The 24,627-nt window shown below is 43.1% G+C and overlaps 1 long non-coding RNA gene across 1 annotated transcript; it reads right to left on the bottom strand.

Moving 5' to 3' along the window:
• Positions 1-857: 857 nt before the first annotated feature.
• LOC131274589 (uncharacterized) lies at positions 858-4,824 on the bottom strand. The gene is made up of 2 exons (XR_009181854.2): positions 4,436-4,824; positions 858-3,905 (listed from the first exon to the last, which is right to left on the bottom strand). It is a non-coding gene; the product is annotated as an uncharacterized lncRNA (long non-coding RNA).
• Between the last annotated feature and the right edge of the window lie 19,803 nt (positions 4,825-24,627).

Below are 24,627 nucleotides of genomic sequence, written 5' to 3'. Positions count from 1 at the left end.
GAATATTACTACTTATTGACAAGGTACCTTGTCACCCAAGTACTCTGATGGAGATGTACAATGAGATTAATGTTTTCATGCCTGCCAACACAACATCAGTTGCAGCCTATGGGTCAAGAAGTCATTTCATCCTTCAAGTCTTAATACTTAAGAAATACGTTTTGTAACACTATAGCTGCCATAGATAGGGATTCCTCTTGTTGGACCTGGGCAAAGTGGAAAGGATTCACCCTTCTAGATGCCATTAAGAATATTCGTGATTCATGGGAGGAAGTCAAAATATCAACATTCACAGGAGTTTGGAAGAAGTTGATTCCAACCCTCCTAGATGATTTTAAGGGCTTAAAGATTTCAGTGGGGGAAGTCACTGCAGATGCGGTGGGAAATGCAAGAGAACTAGAATTAGAAGGGGAGCCTGAAGATGTGACTGAATTGCTGCACTCTCATGATAAAACTTTGATAGAGGAAGAGTTGCTCCTTATAGATGAACAAATAAAATGGCTTCTTGAAATAGAATCTACTCTTGGTGAAGATGCTGTGAACATTGTTGAAATGACAACAGAGGTTTTAGAATATTACATAAACTTAGCTGATAAAGCAGTGGTAGGGTTTGAGAGGATTGACTCCCATTTTCAAAAAAGTTCTACTGTGTGTAAAATGCTATCAGACAACATTGCGTGCTACAGAGGATTCTTTCGTGAAAGGAAGAGTCAGTTGATGAGAACAACTACATTATTGTCTTGTTCTAATAAGACACCCCCATCTTCAGCAACCATCACCCTAATCAGTCAGGAACTATCAACACAGAAGCAAGACCTTCTACCAGAACAAAGATTACAACTCACTGAAGGCTCAGATTATGGTTAGTATTTTTTAGCAAAATATATTTTAAGTAAGGTATGTACATCGTTTTTGCAAATGTAATCTTATTGCATGCTTAATAGACTACTGATGGTATAAACATAACTTTTATATGCAAGGGAAACCAAAAAAAAAATTCATGTGACTTGCTTTATTGCAGTGGTTTCGAACCCAACCTGCGATATCTCCAAAGTATGCCTGTATTTTTAAAATATCCATTCATCATCTCTTTATTAAAGGTCAGGGAAACTTTGTATTAATAAAATGATATACCTCTTCCAAAGTCAGATTGTTGATTAGTTTCTTCATCCCAAAACTGTAGGGACAGGGGGACAGATTCAAGTCTACGCATTTAAACACAAGGACCATCATGGAATTAGCTACCTAAAAACATTGGGAAATTTCTTCCTTGTCTCTCTTCTATCATTCAGTTTTCCTTTGTGACTTCTTGGAGACATGTTAAAGTGACCAACATTTGGATCAGGAAATAAATCTCATTTCCTGCTTTCCGTAGCTCTGTGCTATGCACTAGTGCAGGGCAAAAATTCTTACAAGTCCAGAGCTGATACAGTGATGAATATTGGTAAATTTTTCACTTGTGTGAGTTGTCTGCTCTTGAGGGACAGGACTGATTCTCATTTTGCCCTTTGTTTGTGTGTGTAAACCTGAGTTAAGTGGTCCCACATTCCCAATCTAGTCCAAGGTTACTTTTGTACGCTCTGACTCACTGTCTTGCCCCTTAACCTTGTCTGTCTCTGCTGGGCACTCTAAATATACCCTCTCATCTTTCCCCACCTACCACTTCATGGAGCAGGGACTACTATTATGCCCATCTTCATGATGAAGAAACTGAAGATCAGAGAGGGGGACAAGACTTGCCCAAGCTCACATGGTCATTAAATGGCAGAGTTGGGACTTGAACCCAGGACAGACTGCCCCTGGAACCTATGATTTTATTCATATGTTGGATGTATACTTCTAGGGTTCAGCACTCATAGTTCCACATTTAATGCTTGTTGAGGGCAGTCATATCAAGGGTGAGCCCCAGAGTAGACTGTATGAAGGTAGGAATGAGCTACTTCCATTGGGAAAGGCAATGCAGGGAAAGGCATGGGGCAGTGCACACTTACCTGAGTCATTGCTGCCACTGGATACAGATGCCCTGCGAGGTTACTAGAACCTCAGCTGAGGCAAATCTCAGATTGCTCAATACTCATTTGCTTTCATACATTTAATTCCCTCATTCTTTAGGTTGTTTTGAGAATTTATAATTCCAAACTGTTTTAAGCACTGGGTGGTAAATTAGGTGAAGTTCCTGCTCTTATGGAACTTATATTCTCATCTGGGCATAAAATAAATAAGAAAACCAATGAAGAAAATAATCATAGAAAATAGTAAGGAATGTGAAGGAAGTATAGGGTGATGTGACAGAGAACAGCAGGGATTGACATAGAGCAGTCAGGCTAGACCTGTCTGAGAAGATTACAGCAATGGTGAGACCTAAAAGTTGAGAAGGAGGCAGACAGGCTAAGACTTGTAAAAGGAGCATTCCTGGTCCACGAAAGAGCAAGTGCAAAGGCCCTGAGGCAGGGATAAGTGTGGCCGAGCGGAGGAGGAGAAAGGATGCAATTGAAGCTGAAGCGCAGTGTGTGTGGTGAAAGAGCAGGGCCTTGGATGGAGTGATTTGGAGAGGTCAGCAAGGGTCAGTAGGGCAATTTAGGATAAGAAAAGGAACTTGAACTTTATCCTAGTGGTAACAGGGAGCCATAAAAAGGGGAAGCAGGTCCAGGTTACACTTTTCAGTGACTCTGATTGGCATGGGGAGAATGGGTGAGAGACTCAAGAGTCATCATAAGAACAGGAAGGAGCACTCCAGCAGCCCTGGGCCAGGGCAGTCTGATGGGTGTCTTGTTTCATTCTCCTGCAGCCACAGTAGTTTTCTTTCCAGTTTTTTTTTTTAACTCATTAAGCTCTTTCTTGACTTTCATCGGGAATACTATTTCAGCCCCTCTTTCTCTAACTAACTCCCCAACTCAGTTTTAGGCATTCTTATTCAACATCTTTATATCTGGGAAGATTTCTCTGAACAAGTCCAGGGGAGTGCTCTCTGTTAAACACTCATGGCCCCCAGTTCTTCCTCTTAGTAGCACCCATTGAGCTTGCAACTACTTGACCAAAGTGTCTACTCCTGCCTTCTTCTCCATGAGTTCCATGAAGGCAAGAACTGTATCATCACAGCCCCCAATAGAAAGCTTTCTGCAAATATGAAATAATAATATATTGACGTTAATGGCATTTTCAGATTTGTATTGCTGTCTGAAATGATTTCCCCCCTCCCAAGATAGATGGCTCTCTGGTCTGTTTGCTCATTGTTTTTTGGTCTTTGTCTGCTTGTTGTTTTTTGCTTGTTTGCTTGTTGTCTGTGTTTTTTTTTCTTTAGGAGACACCAGAACTGAACCCGGGACCTTCCATGTGGGAGGCGGTGCTTAACTGCTTGAGCCACATCCACTCCCTGCTTGTTTGTTTTGCTGGTTGTCTGCTCGTTGTTTTTGCTCATTGTTTGTCTTCTCAGGAGGTACTGGGAACTAAAACTGGGACCTCCCATGTGAGAGTTGGGTGCTCAACTGCTTGAGCCACATCTGCTCCCCTTAAATGGCTTTTAAACATTTCAAATGAGTGAGTTTTTAGAGCAATAACTACTATTGGCTGCATACTTTCTAGTGTTAAGCACATTAAATCCACTCTTCACTCATTTAATCAGTGAAATAAAATAGGGAGGTTCACCCCCATTTTTCAAATGAGGAAATGGAGGATGAGAATGGTTGAGTAACTTGCCCAAGGAGACATTTTTCTATGTGGTGGAGATACAAATTGAATCCAGGTCTGTTTGGATGCAAAGCCCAAGCTCTTCTGACCAGTCACTGCTGAAGATAGGCACAATCATTTCTTTGGTTAGTATTCACTGAGGGTCAGCTTTGGAAGCTCAGTGGTGGATGGGCATGTGATGTTGAATTAGCCAGTTCCTGTCTTCTAGAGCACAGCACCTGGTGGAAGAGATGAGACCTGGAGAGAAGTATCTGTGAAATGCAGTGGTTCACACAGCCAGTCCAGACAGCTGTTGTGATCAAAAGAATGCAGTCTTAACAGTCCCAGGAATCATTGTGAAATAACTCACATTCACTCCTCATACAAGGAAGGGGACTCATAGTCCACAGAAATATTCCTTAGCTCTCCTTTGTCCCTTGTCACCAATTCTCTCACATACCACAGCCACTCCCAAACCCCTCTGTCCAAGCTTCCCTCCAAACTGCCTTCTTCACTCTTAACTGAGGCACTACTTATCCTCCTCTCGTTTCCCTTTTCCTCCACATTGTACAATAGTAAGTTACCAAACAGCTGAAAAAACTCCAGCCAACCCTTTTGACAATCTGATGAAAGCCATTGAATGTCTCCCAGAGAAATTCTTACATACATGGATGTGCACATACACATGGACACATGCATACACATGTGCACAAGCACACACATTCACAAAGGCACACAGGCACACACATGCACATGCACACTCACGTACTGGTTTGGCTGTTGTTTCATGGGGTCCTCAGACTTTCTGAATCTCAGTCACGGCTTCTGGTTGAGAACCCCCCGTCATTGATGATCTGAAATGCCTTCAATTCCTTAGCATTTGCCAAATTGAAAAGAGCTTCTTGTCTTTCTGTGTGCATGAGAGAACTCCAGACAGTTTGTGCGAAAATAGATGCACCCCCAACCAACCAAACTCCATGCTTCCAACCTCAGAAGCTTGTCTTTCCTTCTAGTTTCCAGCTTGAGATGCTTTATCTTCCAGCGAGCAGGAAACTCTGTAATTAGGGTAGCAGATGACAAAGGCATTGCTGCTTCCTGGCACTTGACATACTAGCTGAAGGAGCTGGATCCAGCTCTCTCGGTTTTTAGTCTGGGTTCAGGGTCTGGATGAGGGTGGATTTGATTTGCCCACGTGGTATGGTTCTAGAGACAAAGTTCTCAGCCATCACACTGTGCCCTGCTGGGTGGCCCCGAGTTCCCCAGGATGTGAGGAAATAATTTGTGAACTATTTCAAAATACCAAAATTGACCAATTATTTGCTTTAAAAATCTGAGAACATTCTGGTTTATCCCTGTGATGATGCTGTCTTCACAGCCTTATTCTCAGTTGTGCTTTCCTTCAGCCAGGGGCCAGGCAGGAGTGGGGCACTGGAGGCCATCAGGGGAATTCTGAATATCTCTGGGATACCCACAGAACTCTTATCTTGCCCCTTCATGGTCCTGGAATTATTTTTGTCATGTTTAGAAAGGCTTTTGCTAACCTCAAGATTTTTTTAAAGCCACCGTTTTTCTACTTTTAGACCAGTATTCCCCAAAATGCAGTTATGACGACATCACCTTCAAGATTCTTGCCAGATCTTTGTTATACCTCATTATCTTTTATTTAAGATCTGTTCTAATAGTCAACTCTCTTTAGCCTTATCCTAAGTGGTAATATTCATGAAATCACATTAAAATTAGTATATAACTTTTAAAATGAAAATCCTTATCCACGTACCATCTAAAAACCATCCCCTCTACCCCAAGTGCTACACTTTGAGAACACACTGTTCTGATAAGTGCCTTCATGAACTGAAAAAAAAAAAAACTTTTTGATCTTTTTATTCATTTGTAAATTCCATTGCTGCTGCTTTTAAAATCATGTATTCAGTGCTTACTAGGTGCCAGGCACTGGCCTAGGCAATTTCATGCTCTTTATTTCATTTAATCCTTGTGACAAATCTTTGAAGTCGCCATTGTAGTCCCATTTTACAGATGGAGAAGAGATGTCTCAGAGAGGTCCGAGGGTCTTGCTCAGCTGTCTGCATGACCTGGGCGTCTTCCAGGTGCACAGAACCAGGCACCTCTCCATGGTGGTGGTAAACTCGCACACATGATGGGGATGCTGGTTGACCTCCTCAGGTATGCAGAGACTGAGTTTCTAAGGTGGCAGCAGTTCCTATAAACAGCCAAACTGCAGTGGTGACATTTGTTTGTGAAATATAATGCAGTGTTCCAGCAGCCAAGACTCTTTCCAAGAGTTTCTTAAAATCCAGCAGAATAAATATCAGATTTTTTTATTGCCCACCACATAATAGGAATATAACTTATTGCCATTGGAGCGCCAGGCTTTCGGCAGCAGCCATAAATCGGTGCTCCAATTGACTCCATATGTATTTAAGCAAAAGTCAGCCCATGTGGGGGAGCAGTGGATGTAATTGGAATATGGAATGGGGCTTTTGGATTAATTACCTTCTGAATATTAACTGTGCATTATGCTGATTTCCTTGTAAATATATTCAGAAGTCCCAGTGTATGTAGCTGACTCGTGCTTATACAATCAGAATAGCAGATGCCCTCAATGTGGGGTTTGAAACAGTCCCAACTGCAGTGTATGAGGTGGAGTTTCATTTCCCAGGAGAAAAAGAATATTCCAGCCCTTTCCTGAAGGCCTCAAAACATAGTGTACGTTTCCTGACAATAGGGGAAGGAGCCGTGTTTGTTTTCAACACTTAGGTTCATGGACTTTTCCCAAAGAACAAGGTCGTGTTCCGCCGTGAATTCTTGGGGATATTTCTGGCTTGAGTGCTTTGGGAATAGCCATGCTGTGAGGTTGTCTTTAGGGGTAAAGGAGGTGGACAGGTTAGGAGGTAGCAGAGGAGGAAATAGAATGGGGAACAGTGTGACAAGGAAACTAAATGCTTCCCAGCTCTGCTGAGCGGATTGCTGGGATGACCTTGCTTCACGAGTACAGATGACTTCCTACACGTTTACACACATCCTCATTCGCTTAGCAAGGCTTGTACCTGCAGAATCTCATCTAGCACTCATAGCAACTCTGAGAGGTAGGTGCTATGATTCCCATTTCAGAGATGGAGAAACGGGCTTGGGGCAATTTTTGCTTTACGTAAATGTGAATAAACAAATTGTGGAAGTAGGGCTTCAATTAAGGTGAGGGTTTGGGCTCAAAATTAAAGGGTACCAAAAAAATGCAGCAATCAAGAAAAATAATTTTTTTTTTTTAAAGATTTATTTATTTAATTTCCCCCCCTCCCCTGGTTGTCTGTTCTTGGTGTGTATTTGCTGCGTCTTGTTTCTTTGTCCGCTTCTGTTGTCGTTAGCGGCACGGGAAGTGTGGGCGGCGCCATTCCTGTGCAGGCTGCAATTTCTTTTCACGCTGGGTGGCTTTCTCACGGGCGCACTCCTTTTGCGCGTGGGGCTCCCCATGCGGGGGACACCCTTGTGTGGCACGGCACTCCTTGCGCCCATCAGCACTGCGCATGGGCCAGCTCCACACGGGTCAAGGAGGCCTGGGGTTTGAACCGCGGACCTCCCATATGGTAGACAGACGCCCTAACCACTGGGCCAAAGTCCGTTTCCCGAAAAATAATATTTTAATGCAATATTTTTAAATTATGCAAAAAGCTATAATGAACAAAATATCAAAATGCTAAGTAAAGACAGGATAGGATTAGTAATGTCTCGCTGAGGCAAGAGGAAAAACTGGTAATACTGACCCCATCTTTATCTTGATTACTGAGTTTTTTTACATCCCTTAAATTTTTTGCCTTTGGCAAATACCTCACTCGCCTCACTCTAGTCCTGTCCCTGCATGGGAGCCAGAATTCTCTCTTTAAAGTGTATGTGTGGTCATGTCAAGTCCTGACCAAAACCCTCTGGGGGCTTCCTGCTGCCCAAGCCTGGTTCTTAGAGGCTTCTGAGATGGAAGGAGCACACACTGGGTACCCTAACTGGGATCTGTGATATATATACCTCAACTCACTTTTTTAATAAGGATGTTCCTACAGAAATCCTTTTTATTTTTTTTATTTTTTATTATTTTTTACAAGGTACTGGAGATTGGGCCCAGGACCTTGTACATGAGAAGCAGGCACTCAACCACTGAGCTACATCCGCTCTCCAAATGGTAAGGTCACAAAGTTGTTTTTTTAAAATATATTTTTAAGAAAGTACTAGCGATTGATCCCAGGACCTCATACATGGGAAGCAGGTGCTCAAACCACTGAGCAACACCCACTTGCCCATATTTCAACTAATTTAATACTCTTGGCTAAGAGCTTAGCCTGCTTGGGTTTGGATCTTTCTATGTCATTTCCCAGCACTGTGACCTTGGGTCATGAACCTGAAGTCCTTGGGCCTCAAGTTTCTCACTTGATAAAAGGGGATGACAATTGTGCCCATCTCATGAAGTTGCTGAGAAGATTAATAAAATAGCAATAATATGAATCTAGTAACAATCATATCATTTGTGGAGCAGCAATCTCCACAGCTTCTAGCACATAGTAAGTGCTCAATCCTTCAACAAATATTTACTGAACCTCTACTATGTGCTAAGTACATAGTGCTGGAATTATTGAGGTGCAATCAATGCCAGTTATTATTTAGTATTACTTAATCCTCACACCAGCCCATGAGTTAGGTACTATTGTTTTCACCCTCATTTTACAGATGAGGAAACTACGGCTCAAAGGGGTTAAGTAATGTATAGAATGTATTCACCAAATGCAATGAATGTCTCATGATGATGGAGGAGATTGTTGCTGTGGGGGGAGGAGAGGGGGAAGGGGGTGGGGGGTATATGGGGACCTCATATTTTATGAATGTAATAAAAAATTAAAAAAAAAAAAAGAAAAGAAGCCAGCAGTTAAACTGAGGAGCAGGTTTGGAACCCTGTTAGTTCTTTGTGAGGTTTATGGAAGTCATTGCCAAGTGTGTTTGTCTCTCCCACAGGATTGTAAGCTTCCAGAGGGCAGACCCCATGGTGTGTTTATCCTAATGTCTGCTTAGGCCTAGGAAGGGTCTTTGTATGCAGTAAGATGGCCAATAAAATAAAGGGAATAGTATCTTGAAGCCTTCTTGAATATGATTTGTAGTTTGTGCCCAAGTTTTTGCCCCATCGCACCCCAGTGTAGAGTATATTTTGGTGCTTAGTTCTCAGCAAGGAGAGCGAGCTTGGCTCAGGTGCTGGAGGTGGGTGGGGGTCCAAAGTGAAACTCATCTCCTTCCCCCACATGCCTGCTCTCAGTGAATGGTCCCACAGTCCACCGCTCCCACAAGACTAAGCCCCATCCTGCGCACCAGCATCCCTCCTCCTCAGCTCCTCTCTTCCACCGCCCCTCAGCTGCCATATTGTGGGGGAATTCCACTTCCTAAATCTTTTCCCTCTGCCACTTCTCTCCACCCTCAACCTTTCCTGGCTCCCCTGATGCTGTGAAACACACCAACTCTCTCATCATTGGCCAAGAAGAGTTGTGAGTGGCAACCCCTGTGAGGCAGGGGAGCAGATGTGTGCAGGTGGTGGGCTTTGTCTCCACAGGCCTCGTGCTCTGTGCCCAGCTCCCCCTCAGAAGAAGCTACTCTGATCCCGGTGACTGTACAGTGCTGGGAGAGCTGAGTCCAGCTCATGTCTGGAATATCGTGCAGGGAAAAGGAAGAATTTGAGGGAGATAAAGTTGGGATCCAGCCTCACCTTGGCTCTTGCTAAGCTGAGTGACCTTGAGCAACCTGGTAATTTCTCTGAACTGAGGTGAAGGCGTTTATAACATCTGGGTCTGCTTCTCAAAGCTGAAACCAGGACAGTGAGCCATGAGCAGAATACTAATAACTGATAACGACCATTAAGCACCTATTATGTGCCTGTGGCTGTACTGAGTGATATATGTGTGTTTGTGTGTATGTACACACATATCTTCTCATATAATAAACAATTTTTAGAGAAGTTTTAGATTACAGAAAAGTTATATTGGAAGTATACGGGATTTCCATATACCCCACCCCACTCTCACATTTTCCCTTTTAATATCTTATGTTAGTGTGGTACATTGTGCACACATCTTAACGTCATGGCTGCTGTGACAAATACCACACAATGGGTTGGCTTAAACAACAGACATGTATTGTCTCGTGGTTCCAGAGGAGGCTCGTTTCTATCCTGGGTTGGTAGTGCTCCTGCTGGCTGGCACTCTTTGGGGATCCTTGGCTTTCCTGTCACAGGGCAGTGTCCTGTCCTTTCTCTTTTGGGTTCCAGCTGACTTCCACTTCCTCTTTCTGGTTCCTCTCTGGAGCATCCTTTTTATAAGTCATCCAAAAATAGGATTAAGGCCCATCCTGATTCAGGTGAACCACACCTGAACTAAAAAGAACATCTCCAAAAGGTCCTGTTTACAATGGATGAGATTGTGTTTTTTTTCCTTCTGGTGTACATAATTCAATTTACCACAGTATATGATGTGTCTATGCATATGTATGTATTTATGTAAGGTATATATATATTTATTTATGTACAATGTATGTATATGCATACATATTTATAGTCATTATAATTTAATAATCCCAAAATGTTACTATCTGGGCACATCATCCTTATTTTACATTTAAAGGAACAAGCTCCATCAGGCTGAATAACTCATCACAGGTGGTAAGCAGTGGGGCTGGAATTTGAACGAGGGCAGCCTAATGCCTCACCATCCACCTCTTTGCCTTACATATCCTCCCCTTCTTTCTTTGGTCAGCACCCTCAGTGCAGACCCAGAGACCTTCCCAGACAGCCAAGGCCTCGTTCATTCCCAGGTGTTTGGAAGTCATAATTAGAAGGCATCTTAATTAAATTCCACATTGTAGTAGGGTGTAGAAACAGCACAATTCCAATGGTTTACATGTCTTCTTTATCCCAGCTGGTACCTACCCTAAATTAAAATCCCCCAAAGGTACTGCTCCTTTAATGAACAGTTTGCCTTGTTAACACCATAAATGTTTTCCTTATTGCGGAGTAGGTCATGCTAATATAAAGGCAGGCTTGAGAAGTGGAGCCTCTGCGGGGATGTCACTAGGACAGAGAGCCCTGGAAGGACAGCTGTTCCCAGCCAGCCAGCAGCTGCCAGGTGCTGCGGGCTCTTCCAGGAGGGTGGAAACACGGACTTTGAGTCATTGAGAACTGCTGTGTGTTCTGGCCCAGCCACTCTCTGGCCTTATGCATTTGGGCAGGGCCCTCTCTGTGCCTCAGTGTCTTCAGTAAAATGGGATTGTTCGGTGCCTACCTCATGATCCAGGCTGAGGCTCGAATGAAGCGACGTGCACACAGGTGTTTACACAGGGCTTGATACTTAATAACGAAGCTCTTCTTCTCACCTTCGTCCCTCCTGGTGGACATTTGTCATGCTTTTTGGCAAGTCAGCATCACTATAATGTCCTTTCAAGCTGGGGGGAATTTCCCTTATTAGGAATCACACCCCTAAAGGAAAGGCCAGAAACTCACTCTGCCTTTCACCTTTGCAGGCACGTATTCTAGTCCTGGAAGACTTGAATTTTTTCTTAGCAAACTTTTTACTGAAGGTTAATGCTGTAGCAGTAGAACAGTACACAAATCATAAGTGTACAGCTTGTTAAAACTTACCTGACTGAATATATTCCTGTAACCAGCACCTAAAGCAAGAAACAGAACAGTACCAGCTCCCAGAAGAACCCATCAAGCCCCTTCCAGTCACTTTCCCCCAAAAGTATCCACTATCCCAACTTCTAGAGCATAGCTTAGTTTTGCTAAAATTTTCACCTTGTATAAATGGAATTAAACGGCATGCCTTCTTATGTATCTGGCTTCTTTCACTCAACATTTGTTTGTGAGATTCATCCATGTTATTGCATGCAGTTATAGTTCTTTCATTCTCGTCAAAACATAGTGTTCTGATTCATGAATATACCATAATTTATTTGTCTGTTCAACTCTTGACAGACACCTAGGTTATGTCCAGTTTTTAGCTATTTTAAATAGCCCTACTATAAATGTTTTTGTACTTTTTTTTAGCACATGTATGCATTCTTTGGTGCATATACCAAGGAGTAGAATTGCTGGGTCATAGAGTATGTACATAAATATAAATATAAACACATAATTTGGCTTTAATAGATGCTGTGAAACCATTTTATAATGTGTTTATACCTAGTTTACCTTGTCAGCAGCAATATATAAGAGTTATAGTTGCTCCAATGCTTGATGTTTTCTGTCCTTTTAGTTTTAGTCCATTAAGTTAGGACTGAGTTTTGTAGTTATAGTTTTAATGATGTCTGCAGACCTTTCCACTTACTTATTGGCCAGTTGGATACTATCTTTCGTGAACTGCCTGTTCATGTGTTTTGCTAATTTTCCTTTTGGGTTGTCTATCTTGTACTTACTAATTTATAGGAGTTCTTGATGCATTTCAGATAAAATGAATTCCCATTCTACTGGCTGTCTTTTCATTCCCTTAGGTATCTTTTGATTACTACTATCAGTTGTTTCTGTAGTCCTATTTATCAATATTTCCCTTTAGTTAGCATTTTGTGACCTGGCTAAGGAAGCTCTGCCTCCCCCCAAGGGAGTGAAGATATTCTTCTGTGTTTTCATAGAATTGTTTTATCTGTTGCATTTAGATCACAGTCCATCTGGAATTGATTTTTATATGGTATGAAGTAGGGAAGTAGGGGTGAAGAATCTTTTTTCCATGTGGATATCCAGTCTGTCCAACTCTTACTTTTAAGACGACCATTCTTTTCCCTGTGCGCACAGTGTGACATTTTCATAAGCCAGGGGTCATATATGTGTGAGTCTATTTCTGTTCTCTGTTTTATCCCATTGGCCCTTTTAATCCCATTCCTATCCTTCAGGAAACTTTCATTTTAAAGAAAGGTTTTGGAAGGAGGAGATGCCTCAAGGAATCCATTTTTTGGTACGTTTACAGGGAGAGGCAGAGAGAAATCCATCCAGCTGTGGCAGGTCTAGAGTTTGTGTCCTGTGCAGGTCTAGAGTTTGTGGGTGGCAGTGTGAGTTACTGTCTGAGACCTCTTCTCTAGACCTTTTCCATAGGGTGGACCCTGGAGCGGTCCAAGAATATAAACAGCATTGTCCGTGGCTGTGTAGACTTGAAGCTTATTCCTGTTCCTTGCATGAGGCTGAATGTGAAGAACTTGGATCTTCTGTGCTTGTCTTTCCCGAACTCCATTTGGCATTGCCTGCTCCTGCCCCACTACCCTGTGAAATACAAGGTCTCATTGTAACACTTTTATACACTGCTTGCTGTGGTTTAATATATGAGACACTGCGTCATAGTCTGGAGGTTCAAAATTACCACGAAGTAATCATTTCCTAGAGGGCTGGTAGTAAACATTCTGTCACACAGCTATAGATTGTCTCCTGTCATCATCAATCAGCCCCCAGAGAGATATTAGTGGGCAATCAGGAGAGAATTGAGAACCAGTGAGTGCACGCATCTGCAGGCCTGTGCCGACAGAAGCAGGCTTGGTGGCCTGTGGTGGGCTGGCTTTGTGGGTGGTGGGCTCCGTCTGCACCAACGAGCCCAAGGGGGTGGGTTTGAGCCCTGGGTCCAGGCTCCTGGATCCTTTAACCCTACCAGAGCACTCAGATATCTTCCCGACACACTTTGTGTTTGTAAAGTAGTGATTGTTGCTATTTGTGAGTACTCACCCTGCCTCAGGGTGTCTGTGACTTGTTTTCATGCATCATCTTTTAATCCTCAGAGTGACCCAAAGTGGAGTTACTATATTAGACTTATTTCTCATCTGAGGAAGTGAAGCCTCAGGGATGTCAGGTGTCTTGGTTTCCTAGGGCTTCCATAAAAAAGACGGCTTAAAACAACAGAAATTTATCATCTCAAAGTTACGGGGGCTGAAAGTCCAAATCAAAGTGTTGTCAAGGCCATACTTCCTCTGAATTCTTTAGGGTTCTGGTAGTGGTTTTCTGATAATCCATTAACATACTCACCCTCTATCACGTGGCTGTCTCCCCTCTTTGTCTGTCTGTGTCCAAATTTCCTCTCCCTTTAAGGATACTGGTCATATTGGATCAGGGCCCAACATAATTCAGATTGGCCTCATCAGAGTTCCTGTTTTCAAATAGGATCACATGCAGAAGACCTGGGGTTAGGGCTTGAACATGTCTTTTTGGGGGACACAATTGGATCTATACCATTGGGTGGCTTGTGTGGTCACCCAGCACCTCAGAGTGAACCCAGTTGCCCGGTATATTCTGCCTTCAGAGGCTAAGTGCTGAGTCACTATACACAACCTCTCTGTTGAACATCAAGGTCTGTACGGCATCCATTTGCTCATGTCCTCACTAAACTTATAAGGATTCTGTTTTTGCTTCCATTGTACAGATGAAGAAACCGAGGCCCTGAGAAGGGCAGCTGTTCATCCAAGTTCAATGAGTGGGTGGCATTGCTGAGGTTCCACTCGAGTGCTCTCTGGTTACACCTCTAAATACCCTGGGAAGGCAGAGAGAGTGTAGATAAGATATACCTAACTTCAGAGCTGCAGGATGTGTGCAGGTTCATCTAGCGGCTCTAATGCCCAAGTCTTCTATAGGGGGTAGATTTGGATTTGGGAGGCACCGAAGCTTATAAAATTTAAGGGGACCTCCCCAAAATGGGAGGAATGTTTTAGGAGGGATGTGTTCAAGTGAGGGGTCCTGAAACATGCCTCATGAACCTCATGGTAAATCTGCTCTGGTCCCTAGTCTCCTGTGGGGTCCCACACTGCATGCCAAATCTCTAACAACCAGAAGCCTTTTCTTGATGAAGGAAGTACAGCAGTATGACTATTGACTTTGGGGAAGCTGAGAATGAAAAGAAACATGATGTGGATGATCTGGGGATATGCAGGGTCTCGGCATCATTTGCAGTCTCTTCCCCTGGACTGCAGCTGTGAGGGGTGAGGGCCACTGCCTGACTCTAAGCCAGTGCCCCTCAAAATGTAGTCTGCTGAGCTGTTCCAGTCTGTGACTGTTACCTGTCCAGGACAAGATAAGTCAAAACCTGAGAGCTAGCAGTTAGAACCTTTTATAGCAATTCAATACCGCACAACATCCAAGGGCACAGTCAGGATACCCGTTTTGTTGAACCGGGTATAGAGCAGTTCAGGAGTTGCTGCAACTCAGTAGAGAGCTGCTTGTGGTGTGAGCTAGCATTAATCATGCTCACTAGGACCACAAATCCATCTAGGATGTATTGGAAAGAAAAACAGAGCTGGCCTTTACCATAAACAGTTTCAGCACTGGTCTAAGCCTTAGCAGGGATGTTGCTATTTGAATATACCTAGTAATCAGCAATTCATTTCTCAATTAACCTCAATCTAAGCCAGGACAACAATAACAACACAACCCTAAGCCTATCTCAATAATAATTTTTTGAGGCCTGGTTTAGTTTTGATCTGGTTAATTTCATTGGCTCCCACCTCTAAACAGGCTTAGAGGAATGGAGTTCCAGTTTCTCTCAAGTAGGGCCCAAGGAAAATTGCATGGAAAGCCATGTTAGTTTCTACCACATTTCTACCACAAATTACCACAAATTTAGCTTAAAACAACATTAATTTATTAACTCACCATTTCCAAGGGGGCAGGAGTGCAGGAGTCTGGGCACAGGTTAGCTGGGTCCTGTGCTTTGGGTCTCACTAGACTGAAATCAAGGAGTGGGAGTCTGCTAGAAATGAGTCTCACATGAGGTTTGGGTTCTTCTTCCAACCTCCTGGTTATTGGAAGTATTCATTTACTTGAAGTTGTAGAACTAAGGCCCTCAACATCTAGCAGCCACTTGCTGTTCTATGCCTTGTGTACCTCTTCATAGCATTACAGTGTTTTTTCAGAGCCAAGTTCTTCTGTCTGTGACTTCTAGGCCCTTTAGTATAAGACCACCTGGTTAGGTCAGGCCCACCCAGGAACATCTCCTCTTAGATTAACTTAAAGACACTTGATTAGGCATCTTAATTATATCTGCAAAATTCTTTTACCTTTGCCATATAAATATAACCAAATCACCAGGGTGAATAGTCATCTATTCACTTGTTCCATCCAGACTCTAAATGAGTGGACTATGTAGGGTGTATACATCAGGGGCTGGGGATCTTGGGGGCCATTGTAGAATTATGCTCACCACAGAAGCCAGTTAACAACACAGGTTTATTGTTCCGTTCCCTAGAGAATTGATTTAGTAGGCTTAGTGGGACCCAGGAGTGCACATTTTTCAGCAAGCTTCCCAACTACTTTGAGACTCTTGAGTTACACAGATATTGCCTTGAATCCCAGCTTTGCCACTTTCTAGCTGGAAAGCCTCCAGACAAGTATTCTTTGTCCCCTAGACCCAGTTTCCTCATCTGTAAAGTGCAGTCGTTAAGGCTGACCATATAGGATTATAGAGATGTGGTAATGTGATAATGCAGATTGGTGTTTCCCAACACTGGCTGACATCTGAATCAGAATCTCTGGGATGGGCCTAAGCATCAAAATTTTAAAAGATCCCTAGGTGATTGTGATGCATGGTTGATGTATTAGTCAGTTCCTGCTGCAATAATGCTGTGAAACAAATAACTCCCAAAATAAATAACAAACATTTCTTCTTCTCACTCCTGTGCCTGTAGATGGGCTAGGGTTTTACTGATCCTAATTGAACTTGTTTCCAGGTTGTGGGTCTGTTCCATGTATCCTGTTCTGGAACCACTAGCTTTCTGGAGCATGTCCTTGTTATGGTGAAGGCAGAAGTGCAAGAGGGCATTTGCCAATATGTGACACCTCTTGAAGGTCAGATTGGAACTGTCACACTATCACTTCCTCCCACATTCCAGTGACCAGTGATCATAGCAAGTCACATGACCAATTCCAAAACCAATGAGATGGGAAGTAGGCTGCATCTGTGTGAGAAGCACTGCGAAGTCCCATGGCAAAGAATACATCAGTATAGTTTTGTTGAGGGAAGAGGCGGAATTGGGAAATATAGTCTAATTTGCCGCAGCTGAGAACCATTGATTAGGAAGAGCACCTAGCAGGTGCCTGGCCAGAGTAGATGCTCAAGAAATGTCACATATTCTCTTAGAGAGCAGATCCCAGAATTGCTCTGAGACTGCTGTGTGAGACCAGTCCTTCCTCCATGTTTGATTCCCAGGGTGAGTTCACGTTCCACCCTGACATTAAGTCATTCTCCAGGGGAAAAAGACTGTACCATAAGGATCCAAGGGCTTTGAGTTCCTAGGAAGAAAGATCCCAACTGGAAGCCACAAGAAATATTATCAGCCATTTAAATATCCATTTTTCCACCTCCCACTCACAACATGTTCTGTTTATTTGCACACTCACAGTAATACAGTAGCAGAGAGAGAATTCATTAAGGCAAATTGTGAAGGTAGTTTTAAAAAATCATGTCTCTTTTATGCAGTGTGTAGTTCCCTGTTTAATGAGAATCCAACAAGTCCATTTTCCTTAAGGGTTTAATAAAAGTATAATTTAAAAAATTAAGACAGATGGGGAAAGTGCCGAGGAAAAGTTATTTCCCCCATTAACTTGCACAGCAGACCTTCTCGATACTGCAAGATGGGTGGGGACCAAAAAAGACTCCAGGAACTATCAAGAGTCCTTTAAGGTTCCATAAACCTCCAGCCTGTGTTTATGTGACCCGGGGATTCCTACCGAACAGATAGGAAGTAGATTTATCGGTTGAATAATGGGAGTGTTACAAGCTGGCAGTTTAATTAATGCTGATATAGGAGCTTTGCTTTTTCTTAGAATTTTTCCTACAGAGTACTGGAGAAGGAGACATTTACATTTTTAAAGCTTCTGAATAATCTTGGTTGCCTTTGGAGGAGAGAGGAGAATGGGATGTTTGAGGGAAGCAGAGTCTTGTGGTGGTAGCTGATATCCAGGCAACTCTCAGCTCAGCACACAAAGTAAATAGTATTTTTATTAATTTCCACTGGGAGCCTGGTAGTGTTATTATCATTCTCATTTTATAGACCAGGAAACCAAGGGTTAGTCACACATACAGAAAATGGCAGCGCTGGGCCTGAATCCTCTGTCTTTGTTCTTAAATCTTGTGCTGTCCACCCATGAGACAAATGGGCCAACTGAGGCTCAGAGAAGTGAGTAAAATTCCCATGGCTGAATAGCAAGTGAGTGCAGAGTAGGGACTTGGTTTCTTATCTAGCAGCTTTCACCACTACAACTCTAGCATTTGATATGGGGCCTGCTGACTTGTTTCCTTATTAGTCTGCGTAACCCTCATTCAGGAAGGCAAATATGCTTCCCTCATCACCAGTGAGAAACAGAGCTCCTGCTGATAGTGGACTCACCATATTGCAGGCCTTCTGCTGGGTACTATCTCTTCATGGTTTCATTTAATCCTCACAATAAGTGCTAGGAACAAGATATGGTATGAGCTCCACTTTATAGATAAGGAATTTGAGGCTCAGGAGAGGTAGAATGACTTACCCAAGTTCACACAGCAGGAAGAGGGTGAGACAGGGTTTGGAATAGGTCTGTCTGAAACTCCCAAGCCTTTGCAGAGAACTCCAGGCTAAAACGGAACAACTGTTGGATTTCTTCCATTTGCTTTAGCTGTGTCCCAGGCTGCCTCCATCTGTGATAATTGAAGTTGACTGATGCAGTTTATCCTTTCACATGTGGAAATTATTTTTGGCAAGTACCTGTGTAAATCCTTCTTCTCCAGGTAGGAAGGAGTCTGCTTTCCCCAGCTGGCATCTTGTTTTATGGTCTCTTTGTTATGCCGTGTTGTAACTTATGAGGTTCTCAGAACTTGTTGAAATGGAAGGGTCCCTAAGTGTGAAATGTGTAGGTCAGCAGTTTGGACAACACTCTTATCTGCCTTTCTTGGCTGGCCATTCATTAAGTGATTCTCAAGAAAACCAGATTCCTTGCTAACTAGGGAATTGTCTCTTTGGTTTCCTGCTATGTTCAATTCAAAGTTGTTGAAAAAAATTTTTTTTGTTTCTTTGCCATATTGTCAAAGATACTTGCGATAATGGATAAAGGCCAAGTACTAGCTAATGTCGAAAGAAGGAAAGAATGAAGAATGAAGGAAAGAAGTTCCAGTTTACATTATCTAAGTCAGTAACTGGTTTCAAGTAAATTGCTTTCTACCTTGATCAGAGAAAATAAGTGAACATTTTCTGTATCCATTTAAGTCTAGCAAAAGTTACTTTTGCATCACAGAGGGCTCTGCTCTCCACATCTTCATCCACACCAGACAGCACTAGTAGATCATGGCACAATTGCCTCTTCAGACCAGATGTCATCTTAAAAACCTTTTTCAGTGGAGGGCTCCAGGCTCCCATTGCCTTTGGTTTTTCAGAATTGGATTGGGAGGTACAAACTTTTTGCCAAGATTGACTGGATGATCTTTTACATCCTTTTTGAGCCTAGGATGCTGTTTTATCCCAGCAGACAGGCTCAAATAACAGCCCAATTGGATTGAATTAAGATGCTAATCAAGTCTAAAGGGAAAACAAATGAGATTCCAATTCTTCGATAACTGGAAATGAAGGCTTAGAGCATGTCTTGCCAAAGGTCACACAGCAAGTAAATGAGGGTGGAAGTTTCATAGATTTAGGAGTCAGGTTCATATTCTGGCTATACCACTTCCCAATATAGTGATTTTGGACATGTTACATCAATTTCCTGAGCCTTAGTTTCCTCACCTGTAAAATGAGAATAAAATGTCACCTACTCATTGAGATATGGTGAGGATTAAATGGCACAATGCATATAAAATGCCTAAGAAGGGCCTGGTAGGAACTAATGCAAGTTAGTCATTATTTTTTAGTTTTATTAAAGTTGCATCTTATACTCAGACAAGGCTCTGCCATCCTGGTGCTGACCATCTAGATAGATTAAATACAAAATTGGCAGCGGATCAAACTGGATTAAACTCCCACTGCAGCCACCTGTGAACATGAAAAAAACCTACTGAACATTCCTGGACTGGATATCTCAAATGCGAAGTGAAGTTAATAATAATATTAATGATTATTACTAAATAACAATCAGATGAAATACAGCTAATATAGGTCAAGTGTCTTACCACATGTTAAAATATAAGGTAAAAAGGAATAGTCATAGTAATGATAATGGCTGCCATGTATGGAATGCTTACTATGTGTCAGGTCTTTACATTCATTCTCAATTAAAAAGAAGAATGAAAAAGAAAACTCTTCATTCAGAAAGTACTTACCAAGTACTGACATGGTGCTCATCATGTGCTCAACATTGTTTTAGGCTCTTTATCATATTAACTTATTTCATGCTTACAGCTCCCTTATGAATTACGTATAATTATCACCCCTCTTTTACAAAGGAGGAAAGAGAGGCTCTGAGCAAGTAAGCAACTTGTTGCCTGAGGTCACACAGTAATTGGCAGCGCTGGGATTTGAGCCCATGTTTGCTTGGCTCTGGGCCTGTGCTGTTTAACTGCCATAATATGTGGCTTCCAATGGAGAGAAATGGCTATGGAACACACAGGTAATTGACGGAGAGGATTATGAACCCAGTGAAGCCTTCACCCAACATACCTGCAAACTGAAGATCTCTGTGCAAATTCCCCTGTGACAAAAAGATGTCCAGACTTGCCTAATTCCCACTGACTCCACACCCAGCCAGCCTTACCAAGATTCCTACAATGCAGGAATTTGAAGAGCCCCTTGGAGAGATTTGACTTCTCTAATCTCGCCAGGCACAGGGAGAGTTTGGGAGACATGAAAGGCAGCAGTTATTTATTTCATGAATAGATAAAGGCAAGCCATTTAGAGGGAGCAGTGGCAGGAAGATGAAAAAGCTATTAATACAGTTGGGAAGCTCATTTCTTTCAGAGTGGCCAGCAGCAGCAAGAGAGGACAAAAAATGAGAAAATACTGCAATGGACACTACTGACAACACAAGTTATTCAAGAGATATTAAAGTGCCTTGTTCACCATCATAAACATTTTTTTATGTTTATGAGATCTGTTCAAAGGCATCTTGATGGATGACGCCCAATAACATTTATAGGGGTTTATGTGTGTGTGCATGTGTGGGTGTGTGGATACTAACAATTCTTTTGTTCTGGTGTCCTTTGTAAATCATTTCTTTCAGCTGATGCACTCAACAGTGACTAGCCTGGGCTTATCTAATGCCAAAAGAAGTCCATGTCTCTCTGGTTCCCTGGGTAATTGTACTATTCTTGGTGTCTGCTGTGCTGCAGATGGGCATGCTGGTAGCTGATCAGACTTTGACAGATGGGGACAAAAGAAATGCTCTAATTCAGGGAAGAGAGAAACCAGGAGGATTATAATGGTGAGAACGACACTGCAGTATTTCCCAGCATGTGTTCTCAGGAATAGAGTGTCCCCACTCAAAGAGGGGCTCATGGGGATGAATATGAGGGGCAAGATGGCAGAATGAGATGTTCTAGAATCCTGTTCCTCTACAGAAGATTTAAACAACAAGCAAAATCTAGCAGAACCACTTCCTTAGAAATCCAGAAAACAGTTAAATGGTTTCAGTAATAGGGTAAGTGCCAAATCAAGAAAAAGTCAACTTAAAACTGGTAGGATGTAGGAGGTCCAGAGTTCAATCCCCAGGGCCTCCTGGTGAGGGCAAGCTGGCCCGCGTGGTGAGTTGGCCCATGCAGATTCCTGGCCCACTCAGGAATGCGGCCCCACATGGGAGGGCCACCCTGCATGGGAATGTTGTCCCATGCGGGAAAGCTGTCCCACGCAGGAGTGCCAGCCAGTGCAGAGAGCTGACGCAGTAAGATGATGCAAAAAGAGACATGACGGAGAGAAGGTAAGAAGACATAACAGAACAGGGGAACTAAGGTGGCGCAAGAAAGTAATTGCCTCTCTCCTGCTCTGGAGGGTCCTGGGATCAGTTCCCAGAGCGCCTGATGAGAATACAAGCAGACACAAAAGAATGCACAGCAAATGCACATGGAGAGCAGACAATGGGGGGAAAGGGGAAATGGGGGGGAGAAATGAAAAAAAAACTTGTAGGAACCTTCTCCTACCCACTCCCTAGTTCTGTGCAGAGCTGGCCTGCTTTCCTAGTGGGTCCATGCGGTCACCCCTCAGGCTGAAGTGTGGTTTGCTGGCCTGGTGGAGGAGGAGCCGTGGCAGGCCAAGCCGCTGCCCCCATAATAGGGTGGCTGGTCGGACTCACCGCCACCCCTGAAGGAAGCTCGGCATGGGCGCAGAGTGCCCTCGGGTCTCCCCTTCTCGACAGCCATGCTTCCGTGGCCGCCCCTCCTCCCAGATGGCGCCACACGATGCCTTGTGGGGCGGCACCCTTCTTCTTCTTTCTCCCTGCGCAGGCGCAGGGCGGAAAAATCCAGTCTGCCCTTTTCCCCTCCCCCGACAGCAGCAACAGCCAGGCGTGGGCGGGAATCTCAAGTCTGCCCTCTACCCCAGCAACAGCAGCCACCAATCCCTAAACCCTGCCCCTTCCCCCAGCAACAGCGACAGCCAATCCCTAACCACCACCCCTCCCCCGTCCAGTACCGCCCACTGACCTTTCTCTGGCAACCAATCAGAACAGGGCGGGGCTTCGACCAATCAGCCTTCCCCAGCCCCTATAAAACTGTTGCCTCTCCCTCAATAAAGTGGACTTGCGTGTTTACCTTGTCTCCGCGGTAGGTCTTCTGCCGTGCGCCCTCCAGTCCTGAGAGCCCCCGACAAGGGCCTGGCCTCCCTTGTCCCCAGTTCGTCGCCTGCTTCTCCGGGCGACCCCATCAGCCGAACCGCGCAACCCCTGTGAGACCGATCCCTCGTCTGCTGCCGGACCGACCCCTCGTCCCAAGTGGGACCGACCCCTCGTCCCAAGCGGGACCGACCCCTCGTCCAGAGCTGGACCGACCCCTGGTCCGCAGCCAGACCCCACCTCTACCGACCGAGCAAACCGCCGCAGGTCCACAGTCCTAGTTTTGTAGGAAACATGCTAACTCTTGTGCACATACTCCAATGCATGTATGTCTTTGCTAGTCTCTCTGATGGCAGACTGAGGGTCTGAACCAGGACACTTGTTTCAGCTTCACCATCTCAGGCCTGGCCCTATACATAGAGGTGGCTCTCAGGGCAGCTAGTCTGTTGCAGGAGAACAGTGAAATCACAGCATCCTTGGGTAAACATTTTCCAGCTGTGGAACATATGGTGCAGAACCTGGGACTGGGAGGAAAGACTGTGTCCTAGGGGAAAAGGGACATTTGGATCCATGTAAAGGGAGAATTCCTAGGACCACAAATGTATTCCCAGGATAAGATCTAAGTCAGAAAAGACTAAGGAGGCTGTTCTTTAAACTTATTGTAAGGCAGGCTAAGCTCTGAAGGAAAGCACTTGCACAGACTAATCTGCAAAGACTGGGAAAGCTGTTTTCTTTTTCTTTTTCCCCCTGCTTTTCCTGGTGTTCAAGGAACTCTCTGTAATAACACTAGCTGGATACAAACTAAAGGGACAGATGCTTCCGTGACTAAATTTCAGAAATAACACATTAAAATGTCAAAATATCCAGGGTGCAATAAAAGATTGCAAGACATACAAAGAAACAGGAAATGAGGATCCATGCAAAAGAGCCAGATAAAGCATTGTAAATCATAAGTGAGGAGTACCAGATTCTGGGCATACCAGAAAAGACTTTAAAAATGTTCTAAATATGTCCAAAGAAATAATGGAAAACACCAACAACTGAAGGCAAGCAATAGAGGGACATAAAGAAAAGACCAGAAAAGAGATAAAAATCATAAGAAAGCAGCAAACACAGCTGAAGACCACAGTAACAACAACAACAAAATATTCCCTAGAGGGGTTCAGCAACAGATTGTAGTAGGTAAAGGAAAGAATTAGTGACCTTGAAGATTAGAAAATTGAAATTATTCAGTCTGAGGAGCAGAAAGAAAAAAGAAAAATGAAGAGAAGTGAATAGAGCCAGAGAGACCTGTGGGATACTATCAAGCATACCAAGATATGCTTTATGGGAGTCTAAGAAGGAAATGAAAGGGAGAGGGGCAGAAGAAATAATGACTGAAAACTTGCAAAATTTAATGAAAGACATAGTATACGCATCCAAGAAGTACAACAGACTCCATTCAGGAAAACCCAAATAGACACACACCAAGATACATTATTATCAAACTGTTAAATACCAAAGACAAAGACAAAATGCTGAAAGGTTTAAGAGAGAAATAACACCTCATGTACAAGGGCCTTCAATAAGATTAAGTGCTGATTAATCATCAGAAAGCATAGAGGTAAAAAGCAGTGGGATGACATATTTAAAGTGCTGAGAGGAAAAAAATTGCCAACCAAAAAGTCTATATCTGGCAAAACTGTTTTTCAAAAATGAGAGAGAGATAAACAAAAGCTGAGGGAATTTGTCACCACTAGACCAACCCTGCAAGAAGTGTAAAAGGGAGTTCTTAAGTTGAAAGAAAAGGGCACAATGGATGTAATCTGCATGAAGAAAAAAGATCAGTAAAGGTAATGGCATGATATACTATAAATATAAATGCCAATGTTATTTAAATTTTGGCTTGTGACTCTGCTTTTTACTTCTTACAGGATCTAAAATGCAAATGCATAAAAAATTATAAATCACAGGTTTGGGGTGTATGAAAATAAATATGTAATTTGTGAGAACAACATAAAAATATGACCCAACAATATGCTGTCTATAAGAGATTCACCTTAATTCAAAGACAGAAGTAGATTAAAAGTGAAAGGATGGAAAAATATTCCATGCAAATATTACAACTAAAAGACAATGGGGTGGTTATATTATAATAAGACAAAATAGTGAAAAACTATTACAAGGGACAAAGAAGGGTACCATATATTTATAAAAGGGTATTCATCCAGAAGATATAACAATTTTAAATATATGTGTAACTA

This window comes from Dasypus novemcinctus, chromosome 19 (assembly GCF_030445035.2).
Source record: "Dasypus novemcinctus isolate mDasNov1 chromosome 19, mDasNov1.1.hap2, whole genome shotgun sequence".
NCBI classification, from domain to species: Eukaryota; Metazoa; Chordata; class Mammalia; order Cingulata; family Dasypodidae; genus Dasypus; species Dasypus novemcinctus.
This window is presented reverse-complemented; position numbering and strand designations above follow the sequence as displayed.